This window comes from Galeopterus variegatus, unplaced genomic scaffold (genome assembly GCF_000696425.1).
Source record: "Galeopterus variegatus unplaced genomic scaffold, G_variegatus-3.0.2 Scaffold6932, whole genome shotgun sequence".
NCBI lineage: Eukaryota > Metazoa > Chordata > Mammalia > Dermoptera > Cynocephalidae > Galeopterus > Galeopterus variegatus.
Window position 1 is genome coordinate 85,624 of NW_007733043.1, and position 8,281 is coordinate 93,904.

Consider the following 8,281-nt stretch of genomic DNA (forward strand, 5'->3'; position numbering starts at 1 on the left):
AAACAACTCTTAGTGTGTTACTGGGCCCTGGTAGAGACAGAGTACCTTTTTCTTTTGTAATCTGACTAATAAGTGACAATGAGGACAGAACCACCCATAATGAGCAAGTCAGGTCTACCAACTCATAAGGTCAGCGTGGCCCAGCAACAATTTATTATAGAATTAGTATTTTCAGAATCAAGCAATACCAGAGGGCACAAGCAAACTATAAGAGCAGGTAGCCCAGACTCCCATGGCACATCCCAACACCCGTGATTCTGTGGGGGATCCCTTATGACCAACTCAAGGAGAAGGAGAAGAAAGCTCTGGAATGGATGGTCCAATTCATTATGAGGTTGCAAATTGAAAAGTGATCACAATTCAAGGTAGACCTTTAAAGACAGTGGTGAGGAAAATCATCCCAATGGTCAGTTTCAGGTGGTGAACCGAGTCACCCACTTTGTGTGTAAAGAGAAATGGCCCTCAGGTTAGAACATATACAGACTCAGGGGCAGTGGCAAATGCCCTGACTGGCTGATCCAGTAGCCTTGGAGGAAAAAAGGATTGAAAGGTTAAGAATAAGGAAGTCCATGGTAGAAGCATGTGAGTAGACACATGTGAGTGGATGTCAAGCATGAAGATCTTTATATCACGTTAACCAGAGAACATTCCCCAAGGAAGAGGCACAAAGCAATGAAGATGACAAAATGACCCTGCTAGACGATATCAGCCAGCCTCTGTCTTCAGCCACCCTGGTGCTGAAATAATAGAAACATAAACAGAGTGGCCACAGCGGCAGAAATAGAGACTACATACAGGGCCAACAGCACAGACTTCCACTTACCAAAACTGATCTAGCTACTGACTCCACGAAATGTTCAACCTACCAGCAATAGAGACCAACACTGAGCCTCTGGTATGGCACTATATCTTGAGAACACCAACTGGCCACTTGGTATCAAGTCAACTACATCAGACCCTTCTATCCTGGAAGGGCCATCACTTTTTTTGGCACAGGAATCAGCCTGTATTCCAGGTATGGGTTTGCCTTTCCTGCTCACAGAGCCTCAGACAGCACCACTATCCAGGGGCTTGTGGAATGCCTAATCACCAGGCGTGGAATTCTACACCACACAGTATTTAACCAGGTCACCCACTTCACATGGAAGAAAGTGCAGAAATGAGCCATGACCTTGGGGTCCACTCATCAAATCAAGTATTGCACCATCCAGAAGCTGCCAGCCTAGTAGAGAGTTGGGACAGCCTGCTGAAGGCACAACTGGAAGGTACATCTGAGGCGCCATCCTCCAGGATGCCATTTATGCAGTGTCCCCAGTAGGAAGAATATATGAGTCCAGAAAGCAAGGAGTGAATAGTATTTCCCGTTAACTATCACTCTTAAATGCTTTGCGCTTTCTATCCCTGTAACTCTGGACTCTGCAGGTTATAGGTCATAGTCCCCAAAGGGGGCACACTTTCACCAGGGGACAGAGATGAGTATTATTTACAACCCATAGCTAATGCCTGGATAATGTGGGCTACTTGTGTCCTGGACCGGTTGGCAAGAAGAGGAGTCACTAACCTGGCAGAGATAATTGATCCTGATCAGCAGGAGGAATGGGATGCTGTTACACAGTGGAAGTAGCAAGAAACATGTATGTAATCCAGGTAATCTACATGGTTGCCTCATATTGCTCCCTTGCCCAATTAGGACTTTAAATAGACTGGCACAGCAAATGCAGATTTAGAGGGCTTAGTGACCAGTAGGTACTAAGGCCCCTAGGAATAAGAGTCTGGGTCATGCCACCAGGTCAGGCTGAGGTAATAAGTAGCAATTGTGCCCCTGAGTCCAACTGCAGCAATGGGAGCTATAGTTTATCTCACTAACTTCACTCTTCTTTATTTTCCATCAGGAAGAAAAGCCCAATGGAATTCTGGAAGAGGGGCTTCCCAAACATATATGGGGAAGTATATCCAGATGACATAGTGGACTTGCTGCCCAAATCCCCTTTCATGAAAGTACTCGATGACCAGCTGCAAGGAGTGCATTCAGCAGCCAACTTCCAACCGTTAGTAGCTCCTACAGGATCTACCTCAGCCACCTCCCCTAAAGTCACATCCTTCCTGGAATACCGTGCATCTCATGCCTGAATAAATGCCCAAATCCCCTTTCATGAAAGTACTCGATGACCAGCTGCAAGGAGTGCATTCAGCAGCCAGCTTCCAACCGTTAGTAGCTCCTACAGGATCTACCTCAGCCACCTCCCCTAAAGTCACATCCTTCCTGGAACACCGTGCATCTCATGCCTGAATAAAGCAGACCATTTCAGCCCAAAGCAGGACATTCCTGTGAGCAATATTTTCTCCAGAGCTCTTCACCAGGTTGGTCAGAGTTTCATCTGACTTACATTGCAATCTGATTTCTCCCTCTGCCCAGTCCTGCTTCCTTACTCTTTCTTTCACAGGTGTTCATCCCTGATAAATACCTTGCACCCCAAACACTGTCTCAGCATCTGCTTCCAGAGAGTACAACTTGAGACAGTTTTATATACCACAACAATTTCTAAATTCTTTGGAGTCTTATAAGACCCTTTGTTCAAATAATACTTCTAGGGACACATTTATTTTAACAGAGAACAGAACAAGATAGGAACAGCAAAAACTATGCACATAATGGTGTCACGTGGTACAGAACAAACCTGATACTTTTGTGAATGTTCTTACTTTAATACCTTATCAAATCAAATTTTTTGAGCTGGTTTATGATGTAAAATGTTTTCACTCCCTTTAGCTGGAAGGGAGAAGGAACATCTTCATTTCTTTCTGATTATACTTTTGAGAATTATGAAGACTTGCATTTTAAGGTCAGTATTTGCAATTTCACTAATTATCAGAAGCTAATATTCACTAATTATTAGAAGCAAAATGCAAGCCTGCTAATTTTACTGGCAGAAATCAAGAAATGCATCAATGGGATTTTACTCAATATGGTGAAACAAGAGCCATACAGCATTTAATTCTATGGAGTCAACACCCCTCCCTATTATAATGCATATGAATTGCTTCACTCACCACTGACTTAGTCCTCCTGGCCCAGAGTGTGTGAACCTATGGGGATACATAAAGCTGTTTAATGGGTTCACTGGCAACTACAGTTTAAGAGAATCAAACTCCCGATTGTCAACTTCCATATGCATTCTTGCATAATGCTGATCTGCCTGAAAACATGTCTCCACTAAGTGAAACTGGTTCTCCTTTCCACCTATTCCTTCCCACTCACTCTTCTCTCAGTTTACCAAAGAAGGTATATCTCTCACCCATCCCAAATCATGATACATTGCTCTGGGGATAAAATCTCTCTGACAGTACCAAAGAAACAAAGGCCCTATAAACTAAGTTAAGTTCTTGTGTCTTTCCCTAAATTTCCCTGTCTTATACTTGTGGGGGCTGGGGCAAAACTAGGTATTAAAAATGGACATGTTGGGCTATGTTGAGATGTTCCAGATGCTAGTGCATTATAGAGAGTTAGGGAAAATTTTATGACCATTTTATTTAAAGATCTTTTCTCTACTATGTTATCAAAAAATGCTTGGCTCCTGAGGGAGAGTCTAACGAGTGCAAAGCAAAAAGAGTGTAAGAAATATTGATAACATCTGCACTTTATTTCATCTAGGCAACAAACTTATGCACAGCTCTATACCTGCTCTATTCATGTGTGAATTAGGCTGTATCAGGCTAATAGCCTGGGCTATGTTTAGGTAACAATTCCAAAATCTCAGCACCTTAAAACAACGAAGGTTTGTTATTCATTCATGTTAAATCAGAGTCAGCTGAGAGGGCTGATGAGGGCGCCACTATCTGGAACACAGCCAGTTGTTGTATCAGAGTGAAGGAGAGCTCTGGATCATCTCAAACCAAGAATTAAATGTTTCACCCCAGAAGTGACACACAGTACTCCCATTTCCAACTCATTGGTCAGATCTACTTACATAATAACATGCAACCACAAAGAGGATGCAAAATCACAAAAAGCTGGAAATATTGTGTGAATAGCATAAATGCTATCACAAAGAGTATTTAAGATATGTAAAAAACATGCTGGGAAATATCCCTTGGCTTCAAGAGCAGCCTCCCTGCATTTCCACCATTTTCAGTAAAGGGAAAGTTGGTATCTCATCCAATGGCTCAGTCTAATTTTCGGTTGCAAATTCTGCATGACTTCAAAAGGGAGATAAAAAGTTCTTTTGTTTCTGACAGATCAACATTACATCTTCAAGTAAAAAGAACATATTGATGATAAGTCAGTGTTTTATATTTTCTTGAACAGTTTAGAAAAATCGTTTCATTAATTTTTGCCAAAAAAGTGCTGGACAGTAGAACACAGACTTGCAACACCAAGGTCAAGGGTTCGGATCCCTGTAATGGCCAGCCACCAAAAAAAAAAAAAAAGAAAGAAAAGAAACAACCCGAACAGACACCTCACGAAAGAAGATATATAGATGGCAAGTAAACATACGAAAAGATGTTCAAGGGCTGGCCAGTTAATTCAGTTGGTTAGAATGCAGCGTTGTAATACCAAGGTCTAGGGTTTGGATCCCCATACCAGCCAGCTGCCAAAAAGGAAAAGGAAAGATGTTCAACATCGTACGTCATTAGGGCATTGCAAATTAAAACAAGGAGAGTTCGGATCCCCTTACAGGCCCCCCCCCCCAAAGTACTGGATACTATAAATCCATATTCATATTTGTACTTGTTTGCAAATCTGCTTGCTGTCACTCCTCAATTGTTTCTTTGTTCCTAACAGGGATGTGTTAGTAGATTCCACTGTAAATAACCTACTTAACAACCGTCATTAATATATTTTTCCAGCTTGACACTGAACTAGTGACTAGAAACCGGCTCCGGGATGGACAAACCACCGCCTGAGCTTCGGGACTGGACGGAGCTCTGAGCGCGTCCCGTGGCGGGCTGCTGGCGCTACCCTGTGGCCGCCTGTGCATACCGCGGCCTTCACCTGCTACGCGGGCCACAGCCGGCTGTGCGCGGCGACCTAGCTGGCGCTGGCGCGGACACTGACTGGCGCACGCTTTTCCGCAGCCTCCCCTCAAAACCCCGTGACAAGTCATTTGCTTTTCCTGAACCGAAGGAGCGCGGAATGAGCTCCGGGGCCGTCGGCAGCAGTGACAGGCGGATGTAAGAGAGCAAGGGGTCATGCGTGTCTGCTTCACCCCGGTACGGAGAGGAGCACCCAACTCGTCGGCTGCCGCCAGAAAATCCCGACCTAATTGTTTTCTCAGGGCCGGCAGGTGTGAGAACGCAGAGGCAGAATGGAAGTATCGCGAAAAGCCGCAGTGCGGGCGGCACCGCGGTCTCCCCGGGCGCGTAGCTGAACACCTCCCGGCGCGGCGCCTCACGCGGCCGCCTGTGGGCGGAGGAGGAGGGCGCAGGAGCTGCGGGGGCCGGGAGAGCGCTCAGGCGGGAGCTCCGCCGCGGCCTCCGCCGAGCCTAGGGCTGGCCGACTACAGGCCACAGGAAGGGGAGGGCGTTAGCCTCCGGGCAGGCGCCCCAGCTTCTCGGCCTTCCGGGAGACCCAAGGAATAGGCAGCCGGAGGCGGCGGCAGCGGGGAGGGAGCGGGTGGAGAGTGTGAGACGGCCCGCCTCCCGGTCCAGCACAGACGACCTTCCTGCTGGTTCCATCACCATCAGAGCCAGGCAGAGGGAGACCCCCCCCCTCAGGCTGCTCAAGGGCTGCCCCAAATAAGTTCGGGAACCGTGGAGCTTCGCCCACCAGGGTCCAAGGATGACAACAGTTCCATCTGGGATGACAAGAGTTTCCAGGACTGAGAAAGAGGCCCCGGAAGGGATCTGATGCAGCTGGCGGGGAGAGGGCTGGGTCGGGCTTTTTTGGAAAGTGGGTGTCTGTCTTTGCCCCCAGACTAGGCAGAGTTAATACCCAGGCCTCTTGGACCTACCAAGGCTTCACCTGCGAGATTCTTAGGCCCATCCTGTAATCCCCAGGGCTTCCAAGCCTAAACACAACGCCCCAGATTGGACAGACAGGTGTGGAGTAGAACAGGCAACTGGTTGGCAGGAGGGTGGGTCAGTTAGAGGTCGTTTTTCACCTTCCAGGCTTGGTATGAAGAACCCTAAACTCATTCGAGGACTGCAAGAGTATAGGCCAACCTCAGAACACTCAGAGGTTCCTAGCCTGAGAAGGAATCCCCGAAGTGGACCAAACAACTGGTTTGGGGTAAAACAGGAATAGTTGGGTCCATTCTGGGTCTCTCCTGGCTCAGTGCCATTAGAATTTAGGAATTTTCCTATAGAAGGGGCCAAGGATTAGCCCGACCTGCCCAGAGACTCCAGGCCTGAGGACTGGACAAAATGGAGGCATAGCTTGCAGCTGGCTGGGAGAGGTTTGACAGTCCTCACTACCACCAGCCTTAGTTGGAGATAGACCCCTGGGGCCATAGAGGGACAATAGTGGAAGTAAGGAAACCAGTTAGGAATCCAGGTGGGAGATGATGGCAGCTTGAACTAACATGGTAGCAGTAGAGCTATTGAGAAGTGGTCACATTTGGAATACGTTTTATAGGAAGTGTCGTCAGAGCTTTTTGATTGGTTAGATGTAGGGAATGTGAGAAAGAGAAGAATGGAGAAAAACTCCTAAATTTTGGGCCAGAGCAATAAACATTTCATTGATTGAACTGGGAAAGCAAATTGGTTGATCCAGGGGGAAGAGGATAGAAAGAAGCAAAAGTTTTATATTGGACATATTATTTAAGATTCCTATTAGACATTTAAGTGTAATGGTTGACAAAGCAGTGGATATATGAGTTAAGCACCGGGAAGAATTTTTATTAGAGGTAAAAATTTGATAACCATCATATATATGTGATATTTAGAGCCATAGGACTAGAAGAGATGATGTGAGGGGAAAATACAGACAGAAAACAGAAAAGGGTCTAAGGCTGAGCCTTGAGGCATGCCAAATTTTAGAGGTTGTGTAGATGAGGCGGTAGCAAAGGATATTGATAAGCAATAACCAGTGAGGTAGGAGAAAAACAGAAGAAAGTGTCTCAAGACAGAAAGTCGTCAACTATGTCAAATTCTCCTGAGATTATTGGATTTGGAGTGGGATTGCATTAAATCTGTTCATGGGAGGGGGGTGGACAACTGATATTATCTTAACTTTGCCAATCCATGAACAAGATATAACTCTCCATTTATGTATTTATGTCATTGTTAAGGTCTCACAACAGTTATAATTTTCCGTCTAGAAGTGTGGCTAGATTTACTCTAGGTCCTTCATTTTTGTGAGTTGTAAATGGTATTGTTAAATGTAAACGATTTGCATATACTTTTTTAAATTTGTTTTTGATTTGCATATACTAATCTGGAAAGATTTCTCTATTATGCTTCTTTCCCTCCCGAACACATCCCCACAATCATAAATATTATTAAATAAACTTCCCCTAGACAAATGAAAAAGTTTCTTACTTTTCTTCTCTAGGCTAAGGATTGGAATTCCAAGTTTTCCTTTGGTTAACTCTCCTGTTAATCTTAAACCGGTATGCCCTACACATAGTTGTTGTTTATGGGGGAAAAAAAGTCATTTAAGAATAATTTCCATTACCTAAAACTTTGTTGCTAATGTGAAAAAAAAAATTATAAAAATCAGAATTCAAATACTTAAAAAGATACTGGAAAAATTCCCTGCAAAGATACTTAGATAAGCAAAATCCTTCAAACTTCTATAGCACAGCAGGGAGAGGAGTGAAGCAGTCTAACAATGATGGTCTCTTGCTGGAACCTATCCTATGGTTGATATATATACAATTTAGTTAATGAGTATACCTTTCTGTTGCTCATTATTATTCTACATATTAAAAGGTGGGTTTATAGTAAATAGACATGCCAAACTAAATGAAAAATACTCCCAGAGAGAAATTATGACCAGAGAGAAATTCAAGGTCTAACACTAGGATTGGGAATTTTCTAAAGAATACTAAACCACCATTGCCCGGGGTTATGTCTGCGGCATATCGGAAGAGTTTTCTTTTAATGCATTTGAAAACGGTTATACCACAAAATGGAATCTAAAACCTACACAAAGGTAAAACATTGTTGGTGCAAGGATTGGAAGTTTTATTTGTATAACCAACCAGCATCTGGGGGATAACCAGGCTAAAATGATCCTGCCTTCTGATGACTGTTCTGGGGGTTATAAAGGGGAAGAGATGGGAAGATGAGGTGAGGGTTTTGTCCTGTAGGCAAAGGGAGAGGAGGCTGGTAGCGGGAT